At 34.5% G+C, this 26,057-nt stretch overlaps 1 long non-coding RNA gene across 1 annotated transcript in view; it reads left to right on the forward strand.

The window, feature by feature from the left end:
- The window catches only part of LOC141570216 (uncharacterized), a 251,642-nt gene that overhangs the window by 110,125 nt on the left and 115,460 nt on the right, over nt 1-26,057 (forward strand). Inside the window, exon 4 of the long non-coding RNA XR_012494225.1 lies at nt 19,355-19,485. This is a non-coding gene — a long non-coding RNA (uncharacterized LOC141570216). The remainder of the gene's footprint in view (nt 1-19,354; nt 19,486-26,057) is intronic.

Genomic DNA, 26,057 nt, shown 5'->3' on the forward strand with positions numbered 1-26,057 from the left:
GTGCGGCCCACCCACCTTAGGAAGGGCAATCTGCTTTATGCAGTCTGCTGATCCAAATGTTATTCTAGTCCAAAAAACACACAGAAACACCCAGAATAATGTTTGACCAAACTCTTGGGCATAGTGTGACCCACTCAAATTAACACATAAAATTAAGCATCATAGTTCCCTTTGAATTTTGGCTAGATTTGTTGTTTGCTTTGACCAACAGAATGTGGCCAAAGTATCATGATGCCAGTTCCATTTTGGGTCTAGATTTCAAGAGGCCTGTTATCTTTTATATTCTCGCTTGACATCAGCTGCCACATGAGAAGTATAATTCCCTTCTTATTATATTTCGTGGGAAAGTATAATGCTGTGGGAATTTTACTTGCTGTGGGATGCTGTGGGAAAGCATGCTGTGGGAAAGCTCATGCTAGCCACACTCAATGGCCACCTGAAAAAGTTCCAGATTACCAGACATTTGAGGAAACCTTATTTGTCCTTTCAGGACCAGGCCAGCCATAGTAGCTTCCAAGCAGAACACTGCTGAATGAATGGAGTGAAGAACCACCCAGTTAAGTCTAATCAAACCAAGACACTGGGGAAATAAGAGATCGTAGTGGTTTTAAGCCACTGGCACTCCTTACTGCTTCTTCCACCTTCAAAGTCAGCAGTGTAGCATCTTCAAATATGTCTCTGAGTCTGACTCTTCCTCAGTCCACTTGTGATGACATTGGGTCCACTCAGATAATTCAGGGAAATCTCCTTATCTCAAGGTCAGGTGATTAGCAACCTTAATCCAGTTACAACATGAATTCCCCTTTGTCATATAACCTACCGTATTCACAGGTTCTGGGGAATAGGACATGGACATCTTTGTGTGTGTGTGGGGGGGTGTTATTCTGCCTATAACGGGGTAAGACTTGCAAAGTTGGATTCATTATGGAAGAAATGTTGAATTATGTTGATTTTAACATAGTCAGAAATTGCACTTCTATCTGTATTTATGTATACAAACACATACAACTACAACGAGAGACTAACATTATATGAAAATAAATCATTTTTTCATATTGAAAATAAGAAATCCTCAAAGATAATTCTGAGCACTGAGTGAAGGTTTTGTATTGAAGTCAGGCAAGGGAATCTAGCATTCAACTGGGCTTACAGAATAATCAGAGAAGCTGTATGTATAGTTAAAATTGTCATTTGACCATAAAAAAAAAAAAAAAAAAAAAAAAAACTAGATAAGTTTTGGACCAATTTTGTTAAAAAAGAAAACCCCCAAACCAGAAGTTCCTGGTTATTAGCATTGCAACACCCACACTCTCTTTGGAAGCCTGTCTCAGGAAATGAATTTTAGAGCAACTCTGCTGATCTTAGTTACCTTTGTATTATAGAGAAAGCTCCTTCTTTTCAAGGTCTATCTCTAAATCATAAACCACGTCTTGGAAATAATTAAATTTGTTTTGTTTTTGTTTTATAAATTTAGGTATGAAAAGGTGAGGCCAAGCTCTCATTGTGGTCAGATTCCCCTCAAAGGCCAAAAAGTTTTGTTTTCCAGTTTTTGGGATTAGTAGTATTAACTTTATATACTGCTCTATTAGAGCTGCTTTATTATTATTTTTTTTTACTATTATTGCTATTATCCCAATTTTATTTGTTAAAAAAAAATAGAGGTACAGACAAATCATCTGCCCAAGTCACTCAATTTCTAAGTGTTAGAACTAAGATTCTGACCTTCTAGATATACTTTTTAGATGACTGTGAACTTGACTGAACTTTTTTTTTAAAGTTCTTAAAATATATATGTATATATTTATATTTTATATATATATATGTTTATATATATATGTATTTTTTTAAATTCAAGTTTATTGGGGTGATAATTGTTAGTAAAGTTACATAGATTTCAGGTGTACAATTCTGTAATACATTATCTATAGTTCACATTGTGTATTCACCTCCCAGAGTCAGTTCTCTTTCCATCACCATATGTTAGACCCCATTTACCCTCTTCTAGAGCTCCCATTCCCCCTTACCCTCTGGTAAACAATGAACTATTGTCTATGTCTATGAGTTTTTGTTCCTTCATTTGTTTGTCTTGTTCTTTTGTTGTTTTCAGTTTTATATACCACATATCAGTGAAATCATATGATTCTCTACTTTTTCTGTCTGACTTATTTCACTTAGCATTATAATCTCAAACTCAATCCATGTTGTCGCAAATGGTACTATTTCATCTTTTCTTACCACCGAATAGTATTCCATTGTGTATATATACCACAACTTCTTTATCCATTCATCTATTGAAGGACACTTTGGTTGTTTCCATGTCTTGGCCACCGTAAACAAAGCTGCAATGAACATTGGAGCACACGTGTCTCTATGGATAAATGTTTTCAGATTTTTGGGGTAGATACCCAGGAGAGGGATTGCTGGGTCATATGATAATTCTATTCGTAATTTTTTGAAGAAACTCCACACTGCCATCCATAACGGCTGCACCAGTCTGCATTACCCCCAACAGTGTATGAGGGTTCCTTTTTCTCACAGCCTCTCCAACACTTGTTACTGTTTGTCTTGTTGATGACAGCCATTCTGACTGGGGTGAGGTGATATCTCATTGTGGTTTTTATTTGCATTTCTCTGATGATTAGTGATGTTGAGCATTTTTTCATATGTTTATTTGCATTTGTATGTCCTCTTTGGAGAAATGTCTCTTCAGGTCCTCTGACCATTTTTCAAATGGGTTGTTTGTTTTTTTGTTGTTGAGTTGTATGAATTCCTTGTATATAGAGCTTTATTTTGATAAGAGTAACAAGATGTGATAAATATTTAAAGACTTTCTCGTTATGATGTTCAGCATAGCTAGAGCCATACAATATTAAAGTTAGAGAATGTACTTCTATCTGTTATCTTTGTAAAACCTAAAGTGATACATTGTTTTTCAGTCACATTTACTTGCCAGAAATAATTTTATTACTTACATCAGTTCATGTGTTCCAAGAAGTGGAACCGAGAACTATTCAAAATGTCTCTAGTGGGTTTCACCTACAGTCACTTTAACTACGTATAGAGAAATTCTCCTTTGTTGAGATCCCCAAGTTTGCCAATATTCCTGATTTGCCAGGAAGTGATATTTACTACATGTGAGGATAGGACTCTACAAATCACAAAGGAGCTACAGATGAGTTTCTTGAAAGGATTTTGTGTGCATTATTTCCACACTGTCTTTTTTATTTAATGGTGGATTTGCCAAAACGAATCAAATGAGATTTGTCTTTAAATGTATTTCTTACATATATATTTTTTTATTCAGCTCCTTTCTGGTAGGAAGTAGGCTATATAGTTATGCAGTTATGTAAATACCTATATTATGCCATGAAAAGTAAAGAAATTCAGTAAAGGCATTTTGAATGTTTTGAATGTTGTTCTGAATAGTTTTCAAGACAATACTACCAATGTGTGTTATTATTCTATACAATTATCGTCCTCTACTTCACAGGGTTATAATCTATATTCATATTTCTTATAGAATATCTTTTATTAACTGCGAGTGGTCAGTTTGATCAAGTTACAATGAAAAAAGTGTTTCGTTCAGTTTGTACAAATTTGTTTCACTAAAAGGAGAGTTAGCTATAGATGAAAAAGAAAAAAAAGAAAATTTGTTCCATATGATCACCTGAATTTGGGACAAAACTACCATCAATACTTCAATTAAAAAACACCAATTAGACTCATTTTGCCAGTTTAATTTAGTCTTGTGTAATTAACTCTTGTCCCATCAGAGCTTGAGTCAGGAGTCTTCTTGCTGCAAGTCATCAGCTGCTGGACCAAAGCTGCTTGGAAATCTTGATGTATTTCTCTGGTACAGTCTGGCAGGTCTCTGCTTATGGTAGCAACGTCAGCTTATACTGTGAACACAAATCCATTCCTTTCAATACCAAGGGTCAATAATGGCTGATATAGCCCTTTATTGATACTATCATCTCTTTTATGTTTCCTCCAATAAACCTAATTTCTTCCTGTCGCTTATTTAGCACGGCTTTTTGGCCAACATGGGGGAAAAAGCAGGGACCACTTGTTGATAAGGCTGAATGATCTTGATTAATTTTATAACAGTCACCAAAAACATGAGCACTGAGGAGACTTGAATTGCCTTCTTGGGCATAATTCAAAATTCCTTAGAGAGAATCAAGTTAATGATTACCCTGAGTATGCAAACACATTATGAACACTGATGGCATTGAAACACCAGCAAGGCCTCTGAGCCATCTAGTAAAATGTGCATAATATGTGTCACCAGCTGAGAATGGTATTATACATATAGAAACAAAGTATTTTAAAGAATCTATTTTAGCAACCTTGTGCCAAGCTTTGCTCATGAACCTGAGACTGCTTCAATTCGTCCTAAGAGCATATATACTGTGGGAACATGTTCATATTAATAACATCTTACTAGTACATAATTGACCCAGAGGAGGCTCAGCTTCTCTTTTTGATTTGACAGCTCTTCCTGTACTATTAGTTTGACAAGTAGAATGGCTCTGTCACACAATAGTGTTGATCTAATTAACGTATAGTGAATACCAAACCTACCTAATTATTTCTAGCCACCTCTCTTTTAGAAAGTTAATGAGAAAATGTTATTCCACAAGAGAGCAAGGGTGTAAAAAAAAAACATCTGAACAGTTTTATAATTCTGAATTTGTTACCTGGGCTTGGGAAAGGTAGTATCAAAAAGATTGATGAGAAGACATTTATCATTATGTCGATATAAGAGCATAAGTCATAAGTAAATTATTACAGTCTTGATTACTATTAGAGCGAAAATATATTAAAATGACATTGCAGAAGGTTACGTAATAATGTAACTTTAGTTCTTTCAGAAGTGGGAAACTGATATTGTTTATTATCAAATAATTCATAAGCGTGATGAAAACTTAGCAGGACCTCAGTTGAGAGAATTCTGGTCAGTTAAGGAAACTCTGCTACCTGGGCAGAACACAGAGAATAACTCATTATCTCTTTGTAAGAACAGATTAAATACTTCAAGAGCAATTTTAAATTATCATTCCTCTATTCTTTATCATACCAAAGCTTTATTTATCTAATGATTTGGGTATAAGTCTACATAAACTTGTATAAACATATGATTAGATGACAAATTAAAGCTTTCAACTTTAGCTTTAAAATACTAACTTATCAGCACATTGTAAGATGCTACATATAACTTGTTGAACTTTCCACTTTAATTAGAGGGATTACTCATTCATTAATTTAATTTAATACTAGCCCAAGGTCCTAAAGTCAATTAAGGATCCCAGAAATTGCATTTAAATTGGTCCTATGGAGCAACACAATCAAAATTGATATCAAATGTTTGTCAGAGAGACAATCTTTTACAATTTTATCAAGATGGGGTAGGTGGAGTAACTAAGTTCGCACGATTTGCATCACTGCCTCCAGTTCACACAAAGATATCTTTTAAAAGATATTAATAATTCAATTTAGTTCAACACATGTTTAAACAACACATGTTTAAAGTCTCATATCCTTAAATAATTTATGAAAATAATAATAAACAATATTTTCCATAAGCTTAGCATGGAACATTTATCAAACTCTAAATGATTAGACTTGCCATAAAAAATTATACCCAAGTCTTCTGTGAAATGTGTTTGCTGTGATAAGTTGCAAAAATGGCCAGAAATTCTCCTACCCCTTTATGCATCCTGCCCTTTGCAATGTAGCTTTGCAGTTCTACCCACCAAGAGGTGGAATCCATTTTTCTACCTCTGGAATCTGGGCTTAGTCATGGGATTTGCTTTGGACAAATATCCATTATCAAAGGTGACATAAGCTGAGGCTGGGTAAAGACTGCACATTGGGGCTTTCTCTTGCTGCTCTGGGAACTCTGCCACAACTGAATGAATCCATGATAATAAGCTGGATGATGAGGGACATGTGGCAAAGTCATCCCCTTCACTGCTACTGACATTAAGCCCATCACCAGATATGTGAATTAGGCTATCTAAAAACATCTAGCACTAGACAGCTAGCCCAGAGAAGAACTATCCAGGCAAACTGTAGAACCATGAACAATAATAAATGTTTGTTTTTTAAAGTAATTTTTTGTTTAACACAGCAAAAGCCAACTGATATTAAACAACAACAACAACAACAACAACAACCTAGTACCTGAAAATGAGGTTTTGACATAACAAAACCTGAAATATATGATACTGGCTTTGGCCTCAAGCTGTGTATGGAGGCTGAAAATAAAATAAGGCAACTATTAGTAAAGGCTGGAAAACTGATGACCCAGGTTATATCATGATGGAATATTTGGCAATCTTTCATCTTCAGGAACTTGGACGATAGAAAATGTACCTAAAGATCTCATGGGTCTAATCTAAGGAGATTTTTTTTTTCAGACAGAATGCTGAAAGTGTCAGTTGACTTATTTTAGATGTGTGTGGTAAGATTTGAAAGACAGAGATGAGCTAAAGAATGAATTGTTTTGTTTGCAAGATTTTAGAAGAAATAAAAATTGTACAAAATTTGCTGGGTTAAAAAGTAAAATTGTTTTTCTTGGCTCAGTCACTCGAGTTTTTAAAAATTCACAAAGTAGGAAATAGCCTTGGTGTAAAAATAAAATCAAGAGTGTGTCTAGAAGACCCTTTATAAAAACTTCTAAAAGTTCTAAGTTAGATATAAGAGGCCTCAGCAAGACAAATATGCTCCTAAAAATCCTAAGGAATTTTTTTTTTTCCTCAGCAGCCTGCCACATCCAAAGTAGAGAGATGGCTGTTTTCAGAAGAACTGGATGTGAATTTTAGAAGTAGAGAATTTTAGGAATCATATAGAGTAGATGTGAATCAGAGTCATAGTGAATCCATAAAGTTTTTAAGACAATTATACTAACAAAACTGCCTGCTTGGACTAAAATGGATTGCAATAGTTCTGAAAGAAGTAAGATTTCTGGGCTTTTAACATGCTATGGATAGACTTCAGAATGTAAATCATGGCCATTTATTATAAAGATATAAAAATACTAGAGATTTACAGAATGTTGAGCCAAGAGAGTTAGAGAATAGTAGACAAAGCAACTCACTTTCATGGAGCAGAAATGGACTCTAATCAAGAAACATTCCCAGATTCAGTGTAGGGGAGCCGTTTAATGTGTGCTAGCTGGATTCCAGAATTGGTACAGGCCTGTGACCGCTCTGTGCCTCCCATTCCTCTCCTTTTTGATTAGAAGCAGCTATTGTAGTTATCTTGGTCCCATCTTACCCTTTTATGTTAAGTTGATTGGCTGCAGATAACTTGTGTTTTTAATTTATAGATGTCTAGGTGAAGAGCAGCTGCATTTAATGAGTCATATCCACATCTAGGCTAGAAAGCAGATCGTGAGAACCTGGACTTCAAGCGAGATGCCATAAATGGCATAATTGAATGAGACTTTTTGTATCCGGGAAGGGAGAACTTATTACCCATAGAAAGAATAATTTGTGACCAGGAGACAGTCTGTGGTAGATTGTAAAAATTGCTACAAATGTTTCATTTGTTTCTCATATCTCTTTGTAAGTTGACTTTATAGTTCCTCCCACCAAGAGGTAGAGTCTATTTCTTGAATCCATCTCTTAAATCTGGTCAAGTGACTTGCTTTGGCCAATGAGATATTAACAAATATGATACAAGCAGAGGCCCTAAAGGACTTGTACATTGGAACCTGCTCTCATTTGCTATAGTTGGACATGTGAACAAGCTCAGGATAGCCTGTTGAATGATGATAGTTAAATCATCTCCATCACCTCAAGTGACATTGAGCCAACTGCCTGAGGCCAGCTTCAGACAAGAAAGAAAAAGTGCTCAGTGAATCCATTATTTCACATGAAAGAATAAAATTATTGTTTGAAACCACTAACTTTTGAGATGATTTGTGATGCATTAAAAGCTAACTGATGTATGATATTTCCCATTGTAATAAGATAGAAGATGCATAGTTCCTTTAAGTCAAAATTAACAAGCCAATCTAATTCATCAAAAGATTTACCTTGATTACCAAAAGATTTACCTTGATTAAAAGGACTATTAGAAGGCTGGCCCGGTGGCTCAGGTAGTTGGAGCTCCGTGCTCCTAACTCCGAAGGCTGCCAGTTCAATTCCCACATGGACCAGTGGGCTCTCAACCACAAGGTTGCCGGTTCGAATCCCGCAAGGGATGGTGGGCAGCGCCCCGTGCAACTAAGATTGAACACGGCACCTTGAGCTCAGCTGCCACTGAGCTCCTGGATGGCTCAGTTGGTTGGAGCACGTCCGCTCAACCACAAGGTTGCCTGTTCGACTCCCGCAAGGGATGGTGGGCTGTGCCCCCTGCAACTAGCAATGGCAACTTGACCTGGAGCTGAGCTGTGCCCTCCACAACTAACACTGAAAGGACAACAACTTGAAGCTGAACAGCACCCTCCATAACTAAGATTGAAAGGACAACAACTTGACTTGGGAAAAAGTCCTGGAAGTACATACTGTTCCCCAATAAAAAAAAAAAAATCTTAAAAAAAATAATGTTTGTTTTTTTTTAAAAAAAGGACTATTACACAAATAAGGATACTTACAATTCTTCCGTATGTATGTACCAAGTATTAAATAAAACTTCCACTATCCCATTTAAACGATCATTTTAAAGTGCTATTTCATGTCTAGAAATCAACCTTCATCATCACAGTTTGACTTTTCTTGAACATGTATAGAAAGATTCTTTTTCTTTAAGGCACTACACATTTAAAACATAAAAATTCAGTTTTTTATTTGTTTACTTTAAATTTAAGAACTCATATAATATAGTTTATTAACCCCCTCCTCAGGAAGGCAAAGGTATACCAATTTGTTTTCTCAGGTAATAGCTAACATTTATACAATGAAAGAATCATATCAAACTTTTGGTCAAGCTAGGCAACTTTTGTATTGCCTCTTACCTCCAGAATATGTAATTTGCCCTAGCACGAAACATTGGATATTTAGACTGGATTAGAGTATGGGGTAGGGAGTTAATGGAAAAGAATATTTCTGTCTATATTTTTCCATATAAAAGAGAGAAAATTATAGACTTTTACAGATTTCTTGTATAGTAATTAACACAAGATCATGAAGCATCACCCAAGCCAACAGATCATTCCCATTCCATATATGTACCTTCTTATGTCAATGTACTTCCCAGGCTCCTTCAAATAAATGTTGACATCAAAGCAAGACCCTTTGCTGTCTAAGCCATACCAAATCTGCTTCTATTTCTTTAATTATTAGCAAATCTTTCCATCCTTTTGACAATAGAACTGCCTGTTTTAATTAGATATCCCTAGAGTGCATGAAAATGAGATTCTTATGATCCATAAATTTTTAAGAATACTTCCAAAAGGAAATTTCACTAGGTAAAAGGAAGTACAATTACAGACCTTGGATTGTACAAAGCTAAATCCCCTCCAGACAGGGAAGCTTTTCTTAGTAATAAGCAACAACATATAGAAAGTGATAGCTTTAGACAACTTAAGATGGATTGATTATAGGAAGGGAGAGAAAGGTAGGAACTAAAAATAATTTCCATGTTCTTGACTTTAGCAACTTAAAGGAACGTCTTGCTTTTATTTATAGAAAGGAAAAATGAAGCAGAAAAAGATTTAAGGAAAGAGGAAAATGCAGAGTCAGGTTTGGACATGTTACATTTTAAATGTTTGTGATACATCCAAATAGAGACATCAAGTAGGAAAATGGATATATGAGTCTGGATCTCAGAAGAAAGTTCAGGGCTAGATATAAATTTAGAAGATTCAATAAAGCTAATGGAGTAGATGAGATCACTCATGGAAAGAGTTTAGGGAGAGACCACAATGAGGCTTAAAACTGAGCCCTAAGAAATAATTTTACATAAACTCACAGAAAGCCAAGTGTTTGTATTTAAGACACTGACATACTCAAAGGAATTCTATAAGAGAAGAGAAACATGTACTAGGATCAGTGAAGAATCATGTTTATCACAATAGTAAAAAGCCAGGAACAAGTTACCTGTCCAAGCTGGAAAATAAGTGAGTGAGTTATGAACAGCCTTCTGATATATTTTAATTAAGAGTAGAAAAATCCCATTTTAGTATAATTTATTGGCATGAAAAATTGTTGATAACGTTAATACTAAGGAGAAGCAGATTATAAAATCTTCATGTATAATAAAATAAACATGAACTTAAGGAACACTAGAAGTGCACATTAAATAGTAAGAATGATTATTGAAAGTGTGAATATAGATATTTATGTGCTACGTTTTCTCTGCTTTGTAGTGAAAGTTTACTGCATTGAACATAATCATACTTGAAAAAAAGTTAAAGAGTTATATACTTGAAGAGTTAAAATAAAAAATAATAATGATGGAATACACTACACAACTACAACACAGAAGATGTAGGAGGAAATTTCTGTGAAAATAGCATTATGATTGTTGAGTGCTTAATTTTTCCTACGTTCTATGCTGTGCTAAATGCTTTATGTGGATTATCTCATGCAGTTCTTATAAAAATTACATAAGGTGGAACTATTATTAATATTATCTTTTCTTTTGAATTAAAACATGTTAATTAAGACTTTATTTTTTTTTAGAGCAGTTTTAGGTTCACAGCAAAATTGAGGGGAAGTTACAGAGATTTCCCATATACCTCTTGCCCCCACACCTACATAGCCTGCCCCATTATCAACATCCCGAACCAAAGTGATACATTTGTTACAATGGGTGAGCCTACATTGACGTATCATAACCACCCAGAGTCTATAGTTTGCATCATGGTTCACTCTTGGTATCACACATCCTGTGGGTTTGGATAAATACATAATGATATTGATCCATCATTGTGGTACCATGCACAGTATTTTCACTGCCCCTCCAAAACCTTTGTGCTTCGCCTATTCACCCCTTGCTGGTCCCAACCCCCAGCTACCTCTGGTCTTTTTACTGTCTCCATACTTTTGCCTTTTCCGTAATGTCATATAGTTGGAATCATACAGCATATAGCCTTTTTCTTCTTTCACTTAGAAATATGCATTTATAGTTCCTCTGTGTCATTTCATGGCTCGATAGCTCATTTCTTTTTAGTACTGAATACTGTTCTATTGTCTGGATGTACCAGTTTGTTTATTTATTCATCTACTGAAGGACATCTTGGTTGCTTCCAAGTTTTGGCAATTATGAGCAAAACTGCTATAAACATACATGTACAGGTGGACCTAAGTTTTTTATGTGGACCTAAGTTTTCAACTACCAAGGATTGCAATTGCTACATCATATGGTAAGAGTACATTCAGTTTTGTAAGATACCAACAGTCAAACTCTCTTCCAAATTAGCTGTACCATTTTGCATTCCCACCAGCTATAATTACCTTTTAACAGTTGGAAAACATGGCGCTTAGAGAGGTTGCCTTACTTGACCAATATCACACAGCTGCTAAATAGGAGAGCTGGGGTTTGTGCAAGCAGGTTAATTCCAGTGAGAGCTCTTCTCATATCCAGGGCACAAGTATAGGAGAGTCTTCCACTTCTTAAAGGTTATCTCAGAGGCTGAAGGAGATAAGATCAGCCATTTGTGTTCACTTCTCCAATAAAACATGCTGTATCAACACCAGTCCAATGAAGCATCCACATAGTAATAATGACTAGTATTCAATGTATCAATATTTATTTATAAACCACTTTTTTTAAACCTTATAATTTCATACACAAAAATATATTTGTGGGTATGGATTAACATGATGATGAAAACAGTTTTTGAGGATATTGAGATCATAGAAGTAACCGCAGAGATAATCTGATCTAACACCTTCATTTTGCCAATGAGAACGTTCAGCCCAAAGTGAAAAAGGTGGCTGATAGCACCAGAAATAGGAATGAGGTCTGCAGCATCTCAGTCTGGGGCTCTTTTCTTCAGCTGGACGTCCATGACACCTTTACAGGAATCTACAAGGTCAAAACTCTTTCTATAGTAATACCAACATGTTATTTGCCTTTTCCACTCTCATTCTCTAACAAGTTTATAGTAATTCTCCAGAGGCTACATTGGTCATGACTTCACAACAGATTGAAGGCAAAAGCAGATACACAAATACAGCCAGACAATTAAGCCAGCCAATAAAGATATTTATAAAAATGTAATACAATGCCACTTTTTTCATTAATATATTTATTTAGAAAATAACAAACTCTTTTCATAAAAATATATTGTTTAAGATGCAATCTATTTACTTTTATTTTCATAAACTCTTCAAAATTTTCTCAGTTTTATTTTCTAATATAGTAGATATCACTAGATATGATTCATATAAAGGGACTTCAGGGTCCTCAGTAATTTTTAATAATTTAAAGGACTATTAAAGTCAAAAGTTCATATTAAAATTATTTGCTTAAACTGGTTTTAAGTTCTGTGCCTATTAGGAAAACAGTATTAATTTAATAATATATTTCAGGGTTTCAAATCTCTATATATAATTTTAAGATTTTTTTTCCTCATTTTTTTATATTGGTGAACAAGAAAAGACCCTCACATTGTAGTGAAATTTATCTTACCTAGAAATCCTATATTTCAGTATTTAATTATGCTTTCCAATGATTAAACTAAATCTTACGTAAATGTATTCTTTTCTTATTTTCCTACAGAATATTTCAGCACAGAAAGCAATTTTATAATCTAAGTTAGATTACTTCTCATCTTTATTACTAATTTAAATCATATTTCTCGAAGTTAAAGAAGCATATTGTTTCAGGAAAATTAGATGCTTTCCCATTAGTATTATGCATGCTTAAAATATACGCTAATATTGCAGTGAGAATCATTATTGGGTTTCTCTATATAGTGCTGAAAGGAAAAACAATTAAAACTGCTTTAGAGTATCAATAATTCATGAGGGAAAAGTCTATCCCTACTAGACTACTAGTCTTAAAAAATCCTAGTGAGACAAGAGGGAGCCTCCAGAATCTTTCCCAGGAGGAAAGCCCTTCCCTTCACTTTATGAGGGAGTTCATTTCAACCTGCCCTTGGGCTTCTAAAATAGCTATGTATCTTCCTATTCTCAATGTGTCTTCTCCAGCAACTTAAAAGTAGAAATGAGGTGTTCACAAGAAGCCACTTGTAAAACTAAATGAATAAATAAATAAATGCCCAGGGAATACCTTTTGTTAGCTTTCTGATTAACCAGCAGAGCACATAGCATGATACCTTTTATATCGAAAGAGCCAGTAGACAGAAGTTGAGACATTCCATCCCCACCTATGTTGTAGATATTCCTTCTCTCCAGCTCTGCTTCTTAAATCTTCCACTTGCTTGAAACTTGGGGTCTCCTAAATGATTTCCAGGCCTGCTGCCATATCCGATTTTTAATAGGAATCTCTAAAGTGAACTATAATTTGAAACTACGTAATCAAGGACACTGTGGGATTCTCCGCTTCAGGCAATATGTTCTGTCGGGTAAAAGAAAGCTCTGGCAAACAGCAGCCCCAGATCCTTTCACCAGCTGTGCCCCCGACTTGTTCTATAATTTCCATCAAGTCATTCTAGCAGCCATTGTCTGTCTGTTTCACTAGTGGAATCTACAGAAGTCCTAGCCTGCCTGACTCCCTGACAATGATCATGGGAGGATTAAGGAGATAAAGGCTGTAGAAATATTTTGTCCCCTTGGGGAAACACACTCTGAAAATAAAGGTATTAGAGAAAATCTCTGAATATGGCTTTCAAGAACTCAGATTCCCAAGTCTCATGCTGTATGCATGTTTTCTGGCAATTAGACCATTATTGCTTTTTCTCCCATAATAAAAACAATACAAAAAAAAAAAAAATCTCCTTTTAAAATACAGCAAAGAAAGCACACTTTTGTTTTTTTCGTGTATGATGTGTTTTCTGAGTCTAAGCATATAGCATTATAGCACGAGTTGGCAGCTTTACCCTCAAATACACTCACATCTGTTAACTGAACCTCAGTTTTACACACCCAATCGCATTGTTTAATTGCCCGTCTCTGCCAGTGGCATAAATATATTATATATTTATATTAGTAAGCCCCTGTGTGTGTTTGTATATACATATAAACATGTATCGACGCTGTTTTCATTGAGCTCTTCTGCTCCAAATTTAAAAAACATGATCCTGTCTATGCATTTTAACAGAAATAAACCCCCTCAAGGTTTCTGTTTAAAATCATGCCCACAGGCGTAGAGTGAGGGTCAGGCCTGATATGATTTCACCTTCACACACTTCAAAAGGATGTGTGCATGTTTGTGTTTGGGGAATGGATAATGTAGGGAAAAGAGGGTTAGGAAGAAAATCCTTTGTGAATGTGAAATAATCCCTGTGTATCTTTCAGCATCTAAATATGAGAATTCAAAGCTTTCATAGGGTTCTTCAATTTTAAAATGCTGGGCTTTGACTCTATTTTATCATGGCCTAATTTGATATTATCCAATCACTAAACCCTAGGAGCACTTTCTCTCTTGCATGGATAAATTTCTCTTAACTTCATTTTAAGGCTAACGAAAGCTTTTGAAGAAGTTGCAAAGTATTGAAAAATGGGATTTAGCATGAAAATGCCTTCCAAATAAACCACAAAAATGCCTTCTGTGATGAGGGAAACTTGCTGGCTGTGCGATACTGACGTGTGGAATTCCAACAGCTCCTTCTGAATTGGGGAGATAATTGCTTCAATAGAGTTCATAAACTTGCACGCTCAATTCATCCAGTAAAAAATCCTAAATGAACGTCACTGGAAAATAAAATCTCTATACATGGATGTCTGCTGCTGTGCAGCATGGAGAACCACTAGTCTGAAGACTGTCAGTTTTGAAATCTAAAGTAATGCATTACCCTGCAGGGCCCCAACCATGCCAGCTAAAACAGATGTAGCTTATTTACTTCTGGAGTGTGCTCTGCTGGGGAAAAATACCTCTTTTCTTCCCCCTTTCTCATTTAAAGATTGAAGATAAAGAAAAATAAAACTTGCTTTTGGATTGAGATTTATGCTACATTTCAATATTGAATAAATTTGCATGACTTTATAGGCACCTGAAAACACGGTATTAACACAGGAAGGCTGTCACAATTCATACCATACTAATTAGCACTTTCTACTATTGCAAAGTGGCATTATTTTAATATAAGAGGATATAATAAAAAATGTAATAGTTAGGAAAGAATTAACTATATAGGGCAAACAGTCAACTTACCATTAGTGTCCTAGCCTGAAAACAAACCCTAAACATCAAAGTTACTGTGAAATTCACATTTGTTCGTCAATTATGAAATGAAATCCATTGCTAACATTCCAAAGCTTTTAGAATTTTAAATACAGTTCAAAACTGAATAATGGTGATGTCCTATATGTAAATTCATGGCCACCCCACCAAAAAAAAAAAAAAAAAAGAAAGAAGGACAAGAAAAACCTACACAAATCTAGAAATAATACATCAATTAAAAAAGTCTATCCCCAAACCAAATTAGGGCTAAATCATATGTATTTAAATAGAATTTAAATTCTTTAAAAGAGTCATGTTAATTTCATTGTTAAGGAATATTAGTTTTTAAAGATGATGTAAGTTTGAAACTAATTTCCTCTTCTTGTTAGAAAAATTCATTTTATGAGTAGAAGCTTCTGAACTTTTGTGATCTACTCTTTCTTGCCAGGATAATGGAAATAAAAATCAGTGACGGGAGGGAGGCATTCTGGTGGAAACAATGCAAGAGTGTCCAAAAATAATGTGATGTATGTCAAAGGAAATGAAAACCAGGGAAATTCTATTCTAGAAGCTTAAAAGGAAAATGATTCATATTCTCCCAGGACTTATACTAGGCCATGGTGGTTAGACAAGCAACCTTGGAAATTAGTAGCCTCTGTAACACCACATAATCTCTTACTAGATAATGCGTTACAGTAAAATGGTAATCTTAGAATCAAAAGGCTTTCTTTTTTTTAAAGTTTCAGAGATGGATATCTATTTCTTCACTTCTTTTCTTATTTTAAAGTGCTAACTGGGTTTCCCATTTGCTTCTGAAAGGTACTTTCTTAGCATGATGGATACTTCTAATGAAGTTGACTCTTGCTGTAGAAAAGGAAGACAGTATCTCAGAATTTATATATAAGAATTGCATTCTTATATATAGAAGAAAAGTGGGAAGTACCTATGGCTCTCCTCACCCTATTTTGGTTTTAATGTGTATATATTTTATAATACAAGAGTACGTCCTAAGATCATTCTCCCAAATGGCCTTGTGATTTACAAGAGGAATAGGGCCTGTAATCCTCAAAAAGAAAGGGGAAGGTGAACTTTGTATCATAAATTAGCAAAGATGAAGCAGAGAATTGTGGAAGATTCATAGCGTTTGCCCAGTCAAACATGACGGGAGGGAACTTAGAGTTGTGTGCAGTGATATCCTGTTATGGAGAGGCTGATTTATAAACAGCTATTTCTTAAGTTCAAGTGCTTTGTACATGCAGCACATCAAAACATAACGTACTGTTGGTGCCTCTTCTGGATCTCTAGGAATTTATTTTAGTGGCTGCTGCAGTGCTGCTGCTTAGGTCTTGGGTGATTAGTGAATGCCACCTTGCCCCCAACCTTGGGCATCCAGGTGACTTGCAGGGATACAAAAGCCCTCCTCTCTTACCTAAAAGGTGGGACAAACCTGCGTGCAGGTAATGTTCTTGAGCCCTCACGAGATCAGACTAAGGCGAGACATCCCCTCAACCACATCAGTGTTAATTTATCCCCCTTTCCTTACCCTGCTTTTCTTACTCCCTTGAGTGTTTCTCCTGGAAACATTCTGACACGAAGTCACTCTCACAAGAATTCCCATTATAGGAACTGTTTCCAGGGCACCCTCTCTAAGACACATAACACAGCAAGATTGGCAAAGTTCTCCATGTACCAAGTAACAGGAAGAGCTTTCCAACTTCACAGTCCTGCACAGCCCAACCACATGGTGTCAGAGCTGGCAGTGACAAGAATAATCTGTTTACTGATCAGGAAACTTAGGAAACTAAGGCACCAAAATGACTTGTCCTAGGTAACATAGCAATTTAGGGAAAGAGTCCGGAAGAGCACCCCAAAGCCTTAACTCCCAATCTGCCCCTCATTTCACTTCAATATCAAAAGAGTACTTTTCAAAAGTTAGCTCTTTTCTTGATTTCCAGTTCACAAAAATATGTGCAGAGTCACTATTTTCTCATCTAGCTGTGGAACGTTTTCTTCTCTAATGAAAGACTCTAGCGTGTCAGCTCAGAAATCAAAATAAATTCTAACTTATAATGGAAGCTATCTGACCTGGACCACTTTTGTAATAAAACTACTAAAAACAAAATAAAATCTAACATTTATTGAGGCCTTACTATGAATTTGGCCCCCTGCTACTTGTGTTGTGTGTTTCACACCATGTGATGCTTAGGATAGGCTAGTGTGGCAGGTGCTCTAATATAATGCCCACTTTGGTGACGAGGAAGTTGAGGTTCACAGATGAAAATGGATGTGCAGCTATTTTGTATTAAAGCCGGAGTCAAGGTCGGATGTGACTTACTCATCCTTGACTTCATAACCTCCAGATTGCACTGACTCTGTAGGCTCCCAGAAGCATATTCTGAAACAGAGGAGTCTTCATGACTCACTAGATCATTCACTCTCTTCTGCCTACTGTCATTAATGGTCATTCTGTGATAAGGATACCCAAAGAAAGCATGGCAAGCAAACACGAGGAAAAAAGGGTCTTTACTTGGATAAAAAGATTCAAGACAACAAATTGCACCTCTCTTCACATAAAACTAATGCATATTATTTCTACACTGATCCAGAAGCAATTTATTGTACTTACCATTGCATTTATCAGGGAAATAATCCGTTGATGAATATTTTAGAACTATAATAGTTACATTATACTGTAATGGGCTAAAATGTCAGCCCTTGTCTTGTGATGTCCATGGATTTTAGCCAGTTTTAGTTTGGAGCTATGTATGACTTTATAGTCCTTCCTGAGTGACAATGGAAACATAATTTCCTACTACATAATATGATATTATCTGAGTGATGAGTAAGGGGGGGTGTGGGGTGTAAGGCAGTCCTTGACTGTGGTTCTATCCATAGGGACTCAACTCAGAGTGGACACTACTCTTGACAGTGAACTAGTTTGATCAGTGGATTGGATTTGCTCTAATTGGAATATTAATTCATGTTTCATGAGCCTTTTATAATAGGGGTTCATTTCATGAACAGAATGACAATATACAAATTGATTATTTTCAATTTAAGTTGATAATTCAATTAATAAATCGGTATTTATAAATTATGTAAAAATAAACCATACGTTTTTTAACCTATTGTGATGGAAAATTCCATGTTAAAGGTTTATACTCCAGTGATCTTCAGTTTTTGTCCCAGTTTTGACTCAGAAGTTAGGATTCACTGCAACCTATTAATATTCACATCTCTTTTTCACCGAATTTTAATAGTTTATGTCTTAGAAACACTGAAACATTCTAGCACTCTTTTTTTTTTTTCTCTAGAGGAAAATGACTCCAAACACCTTTATGCTTATTTTTAAAAACTAGCGATAGAAACTATCCTGCTATGAGTTGGAACAGTTGACTGACATTTTGGCCTATTTTTTTACAGAGTGGCCTGCATGTGGCCTGCACTTGATCTCCATGCTAACGCCAACCCCCCAGTCCAATTACACTCACTTGCATGCAGCTGGCCTTATGCTGGGAAAGAGGAAGTCTTGGAAGCCAAGCTATAAGCTAATTCTACAATGACAATCTAATTCAGTAGATTATTTTATTTGTAGTCACCATTACTAATTTCAAATTAAATGAACATCAAGAGTAAAAAATTATTCCTGAACTACTGTACTCTTATTCGACTCGGATTTAGTTTTTTGTTTTTTTTCTCATGAAATATGTTGCTTATGTTTGTGTCAGGGTTGCCCTCATTATGTGCAGTTCCTTTTCAACTACATTTGGCTCAGGATTGCTCTAGAATAACACAGGTCTAATGTTATCGGCTTTTAGATGGTTCCTTCAGGAGGGATTCAAAGGATACATTTATTGGGTTTATACAAAGGAGACCCTCTCTTTCTTTCAAGGCTAAATATGTTTTTTCTAAATGCACACTCAAAATCCATGCCTCCTTCTACACAAATAAACTACACATCTGCCTTTCTCAATTTAATATTATATTAGAAGAGGGGGCATTGTTTAGACAACATATTCATGCTACTACTGACTGTTGCTATAAAAATGAACTTTAATCTCTGTACAGTTTCCGTTGCCTTTCCTTTGAAATCTGGTGTTTATTGCAACAGAAATTCAGATTTTGCAACACGAGAGTCTGACAGACAAGCCAACACAGGCGGCAATTTGGAGACAAGAGACCTGGAATTTCCAACAGCCAAAAATCTGGCCAAATACCAAAAGGAGAGGAAAGACACCTCAGGTAAGTTGTATTGATTCTTCAGATCTCTTTTGATTCTTTGCTAGAGGACTGCTTTTGACAACGCAGGGACACTTTTTTTATGGTTGGTCTGTGTTTCTGTTAACCATACTCTTCTGGAAAAGATCTTGACCATCTGGATGTGGTTTTTGTTTTTGTGAGATGGAACTTTTGTGTCCTTGACATGCCACTAGTATAAATAAATGCTCAATGAGAAGAACATGGATCAAGATGCGATATATTTCCAGGTCAGATTAGGACAACTACTACAAATTATTTGGTGTATAACAAGCATGCAAGCTAAATGTGCATAAGTGCATGAAAAAGTACACTTATTACAATTATATTTATGGGACATTCTAGAAACACTTGACTGCTGGTACAATAAACATTACCTTCTGCATGCAAAATGGTCCTCTGTAGTTTTAAAGGTACTAGACATGAGTATGCACTGTATAAACTGGTGAGCATTTTATCATTTTATTTCAAGAGGTCTTGATATGCTTGTTTCATTATAAAAACAATTGTGCATTTAAGATATATATTTAAAAGTGGCAGCAAACTGTAACCAAAAGACGAGCTACAAAGGGTAAGTCAAACCAAAGAATAATGTTTGAGGAGCATATAATTCTTCTATTCTTCCCCCTTGACTCCATTGGCAATCCCTTTGTCATAACTCATTCCCATATGTTGCTAAGTACGTTATCTAGACAGTGAGTTTTTGTTGTTTTTGTTCTTGTGATTTCTGAATTTGAAAATTGAACAGCCAGTGAAATAGATTTCTAAATTAAATCAAATTACCCGTATTGATGTTGATACTAAACAGTACAATTTTGCGTATTTTATACTTGAAATAAAGACAGAGATCTTATTTCAAGATTGGGTGTTATTTTTAGTTGGTGCTTATTTCTATACGTTCATTCTACAGAGATAAAGCCCAACAAGGTATGATGAAGTTCTCTGTCTTTTAGGTCTGTGCATAAAATGACAGCTTTCTGAAGCTATAACTTTGGAGATAATGGCCACCAGTCTTCTCTGTCAATGAAGTTTGCATTTCCCTACCTGGGGGCAGGAGGTGGAGGTGTCAGATATTATTATGGCCCTTAACTCTGTTTTTGAATTATGTCTTCCCTTTCTTCACTATTGAGTCTTAGGAGGCGTGGAGATGGCATTAAGGCTAGCTGTGTCTTTGTCATATTCTGTGAATTAAAGCCTCTTTTTAAAGGATCACCACCTAAAGCCATAAGAACCTTTTCTAAATTTCACCCTTGTAATTGGAAATTACTATTTAATTGGTCAAGTTCATATAGAATATTATTTAAGTGATTTTTTTATTACAATGTAGAAATATTCTGGGTCAAATAACAGTATATAAAATCTGACAAGTATGTACTGAAAAAGTCCTATAAAGGAGTTATTATAGTTTGAGGATTCTGCATATTTTGAGAGTTTGTTTATAATTCTGCAATTTTAAATCACAGACACAATAGCTAGTTGTGTCCTGAAATACTAGATTTTTGTAAACATAGCAACAGACCTTTGAAATCAGTTTTAAAACAGGGTGCACTGTCCCTGAAGTGAATTCTGGTCTAGTCAATGTGTTTGATCACCTGGCTTGGATAAACAGTCAGGGTATATGTCATGCTAGAAAGGCTTTGGAAATGAGAACAGACGCTATAATTAGGTTTTACTTGAATGTCATACACTGTGCAATTAGAAAACAATGAGTTAGATAAATGGGATTATAGTCCTAGTTTTATTCTAAATATCAATATTAGGCATTTATCATCAGGCCCTTTAAAAGCCGCTACTTTAAAATGGACATGGTGATGGATGACTTAAATACAGACAATTGCAGACCCTAGAAGCAAGATAAACCACAAGGAATTACTTCCTTTCAGTTTAAGAAAGCTTGGACCTCTTAACAAATCAGTAGATGATATATTATAATGATTTTTCTATTTATATACTACTTCTTCCACTTGCACTGGTTGCATCATCCATAAACTAAACAAATAAATAGATTTATCTAAAGACAGATTGCTCAATAGCATCTTGATAATGGAAAGTGAGCCAACCCTACAGTTATTTGGAATGCCAATTAGGAATTTCTTAAGAATAAGTGTAGCCTTGACCAACTATGTTGTGCATAAACAGTTATCATTTATGGCAATACAGTAAAATTAGGCCTGGTCTACATTTAGGCCATTATTACTCATAACCTGCCACTGTGACTATTTCTGCTCTTCTTTAGTCAGCTCTGCTACAAATCAACAGTGATTATTATATAATAGAGTTCTCTGACTGATATTCTCATACTTTCACATGAGAGATGAGGAAATTCTTCATGGTGAAAGCAAACAAACAAAACAACGAATAAACAAAATAAAACTCTGAGTATAGGGGTCCTAAACCTTTAAGGACGGTAAAACAGATCATTACACTGCACGTGGATATATTGCATTATATGAGGTATATCAATATTGATGTGTGCGGAGAAGCTGCACCCTACTCACCAGGTACTTTTTATTCAGGAAATGATGTGTCAAAATAGTTTTGCTGCATGTGCTTTGGGCTGCATAAGGACAGGACTGATTGTGATAGCAGATGGTTGCGCTGAGTATAGTTATATGAAAGTAGGGTGGGGGCTAGCAAGTAAGGTGGGGGCTAAGTCAAGAAAGGTGAAGGATAACTTCAGTGAGGGGAGCCAAGGAAAGAAAGAATTTTCCTGTTTCATAGGTCTGACCAAGCAGGAAATCAATTCTATGAGGTTTGAGTCTCGAATCAGTAGACAATATATTATAATGATTTTATGTTAATATACCGTTTCTATAATATTAATCAGGAACTTTGTCTATGGAACTTATAAACAAAAGGGATGGAAGTCAAGGCGAAGTGTCTGAGTATACAAAACGACTACTTTAGAGGCTGTAAGTAACAGGTGCATAATATCAACTGTGCAAAAAAACCCCACAACTTTGCAATACTGGTATCCTTTCTATTTCTTGTTCAGTATCAGGCTTGTGAATAAGGGATAGACCGTGCATTGTCTCCTGTTGTTGTTTTTCTAGTTTATCAATGTAATCATTCATTGTTAGAACTTTTCTTCAGAGCACTGCTGTAACACTGTTCGGTAGACTTTGATATATGATGTTTTCATTATTGTAATGGTAATAGAGTCATAAACAGTAGATACTCAGCAAATGTGCCAACAAGATGTTTTAAAAAATTTAATACCCATTTTAGATAGAAAAATTTAATAAAACCTAATATATGAATACTATAAAATGGTAATATTTATCTACCTCAATCTGGAATCTGGAATTATTCCCATATAAATCAGGGAAAAGAAAAAATATCTATATTATGTCTATTACTTAATCTTCACTAGCAATACGTGAAGTACTCTTTTTTCTAGTACATACTAATTAAAACTTTTGCTCTTTGCCAAACTATTTGGTTAAGGTAGTTTGAATTTTTAATTATCAAGTGAAAAGTGGTATTGAGCATGTTTTTGTGTTTACAATAATTTTGTCTTATTTTCTGTATCTTTATCCCTAAAACTTTTGCCGATTTTTCTACCTGGTTGTTGGGCTTCTTGGTTTGTAGGGGTACTTTAATGAGTTCAAAACATTTTTTTTTTTTTTAACAATTTTTAATTTGTTTTGTGACTTTATAGTTAATTTTGCTATCTTGATTTTTTTCAGAAACTGAAATTTATCAATCATTTTTATGACTTCTGTGTTTTTTGCTTACTTGATAATTTCTATATTTTTTTGCCTTGAAAGACCATCCACACCTCGGAAATACTACTCAGTGCAAATAGAAAACGTGAGCATATAAATGCAATATTTTGAATGGAATGTAAATTTTTTTTTACTTGTAAACTAATATTTTATACATGGAGAATCCAGAAGAAATAACTGAAAAATCACAGAGTGAAACAATTCATAAAAGTGTCTGGATATAAAATTAATACACAGAAATCAATAACCATCACACACACACACACACACGCACACACACACAGAGGGTGCCAAAAAAATGTATACACATTTTAAGAAGGGAAAAAAACTATATTAAACTTGTAATACTCAATGTATACCAATAACAATGATTAATACGAGTCATGTTTGACTTCTGCAATTACAAGAGGTGCTCAAAGTGGTTACCATTAGTGTAATTTTAATACAGTTTTTTCCATTCTTAAAATGTATATATATATATATCATAGATATAGATATGATAAACTAGTTAGAAACTATAACAGAAGAACATCCATACTAAAATTGTCTAAATAAAATATCTGGGCATAACAAATGATATGCAAGATGTACATAAATAAAACTTGAAAATTTTTCTCTGAGATGCAAAATGTGTCTTGAAAAAATGAAATGATTGTACGTGTCTTTGTAGAAACATCTTCAACATTATAGAAAAAACTGTGTTCCTAAATTAATCTATACATCTAAAGCAATCCCAATAAAAATATAAATTTAAAATTTTGATTATAAAGTTTATATGGCAAAAACAAAAATGAAACAATAAAGTGGAAAATAGAAAGAAGGCTAGTGAGGTATGAACGTTCCTATCAAATACTTTTAATTTGATATAAAGCTATGATAATTGAAATTGGAGTAATGGTGTTGAGATAAATATGTACCAATGGAAAGGAACATAAAATTTAATAATAGGCCTAAATGTACTTGGGAATTTAATATATGACAGGTTGTCATTTCTAGTCAGTGGAGAAAAAATTGGATTATCAAAAATTGGTGTGAGGGTAACAAGGTTGTCCTTCAAAGAAATGAAGTTGAAGTTGGTGCTAAGCTTTATTTCTTACACTAAATAAGCTCCAAAATATTTAGATTTATTAAAGGAAAACATAAAATGCTAGGGAAAAAAAAATTCTTAAAATGTTGCAGTGTGGATGGTTTCCAAAGTAAGTAAGTAAATAAATAACTTTCAATTCCTATAAAAAGTTCTGCTAAGCAACAACTACTCAAAGGAAAGTCAAACATAAATTAAAAATTGATAAAGGATACTTTAAACTAATAAATCTCTATTACAAATGAAAATATTCAATTAGCAACTACCCAAAGGAAAGTCAGAAGGCAAATTAGAAACAGAAAATATATTTTGAACTCACTGATATGCTCTAGCAAATCAAGAAAAATGTCAACAACCAAGAAAAAAAGCAGGAAAAAGATGTGAGCAGAAAATAAATTTCAAATGATTTGTAAATATGAGAAAATTCTCAATAACACCTGTCATGTGAGAATTACAAATTAGAACTATTGTAATATACTACTTTCATCTAAGTTTGGCAAAGACCCAAAGTCTTACTTATTCACGATGTTGGCAAAGATGTGGAAAAACAAGCACTATTATATATTATTTGTATTTATTTAAATTGGTATAATTCCTTAGGAGGGTAACTTGTCAATATCTACCACAGTTAACAATGTGCATACCTGTTGACCCAACAATTCTACTTCTAGGACTTAATGCTATGTCTAAGTGTGTTTATAGGCAAAATTATACATGTACCCAGCTATTTAAGGAATAACTTCTTTTGCAAAGGTCAAAAGACATAAAATAATGTAAAGTTTATTCATAGAGGATGGAATAAATATATTACACATATTTTAAAATCCATGTAAAAGAATAAAGGAAGTTTTGTCATACTGATATATGAACTCCAGTATTTGCTATTAAATACTAATCACTTCAGTATAGAGATAGTATTCTACCATTTGTGTTAAAAAAGCAAGGTGGTAATATCTTTTGAATTTTGAGATATGTGAATGTATTAACTAGTCAAACATATAATAAAATACATTTTAAGAAAAATTTGAATATTAGACATCACTAATTTTTCAAAAAAATACTTCAGCCTTTCTTTTTCTGAGACCCAGCCAATTTCCCATTCTGTTCTCCCTACCTCTTCTAAACGCACAGTTTTTACTGGCAAAGGGGGAGTGAGGTTAAAGATATGGCATAACACAACATTTCTTTTACTTTCTTATGATAAAGAGTTCAACTCTAAATCAACATTATAGACTAGCCTATTGGATCTAATTTTGTACACCAACAAAACATTTATTAAGGTAATGTGTTGAACTATGTATAAGCATTACTTGTTTTATCTCCCTTAGTAATATTTTATAAAGAAAATTTGTAAAAATTATAGTTGTTTTCAATTTGGGGAAAATAATTTTTTTAAAGAATTTTCTATCCCATTTAATACAGGACTATTTAAAAATAATGTCTCTGTTATATCACTTTTATTTCTGGATTCTGTAACATTTAATCAAAGAATACCTTTTGGCTAATTTTAGAAAATATTTTCTCTAACTGTATCCAATCTGTTCATTTTTTTCTTCGTTAAATGGCAACTCTTATCATTAGGTAAGCCTAATATCAGTTGCATTTAGATAATCACTGTTGACACCAAGGCAGATATGTTGATTTTTTTACCTTCCCCTTTGCCTCTTCTGCTTACTATCCGAAGCCTAGCAGAAATAAAAGAGAAGGGAGTGTGAGGATTTACACCATTGCTGCTGTTTGGGTTT

This window comes from Rhinolophus sinicus, linkage group LG01 (genome assembly GCF_036562045.2).
Source record: "Rhinolophus sinicus isolate RSC01 linkage group LG01, ASM3656204v1, whole genome shotgun sequence".
Classification (NCBI taxonomy): domain Eukaryota; kingdom Metazoa; phylum Chordata; class Mammalia; order Chiroptera; family Rhinolophidae; genus Rhinolophus; species Rhinolophus sinicus.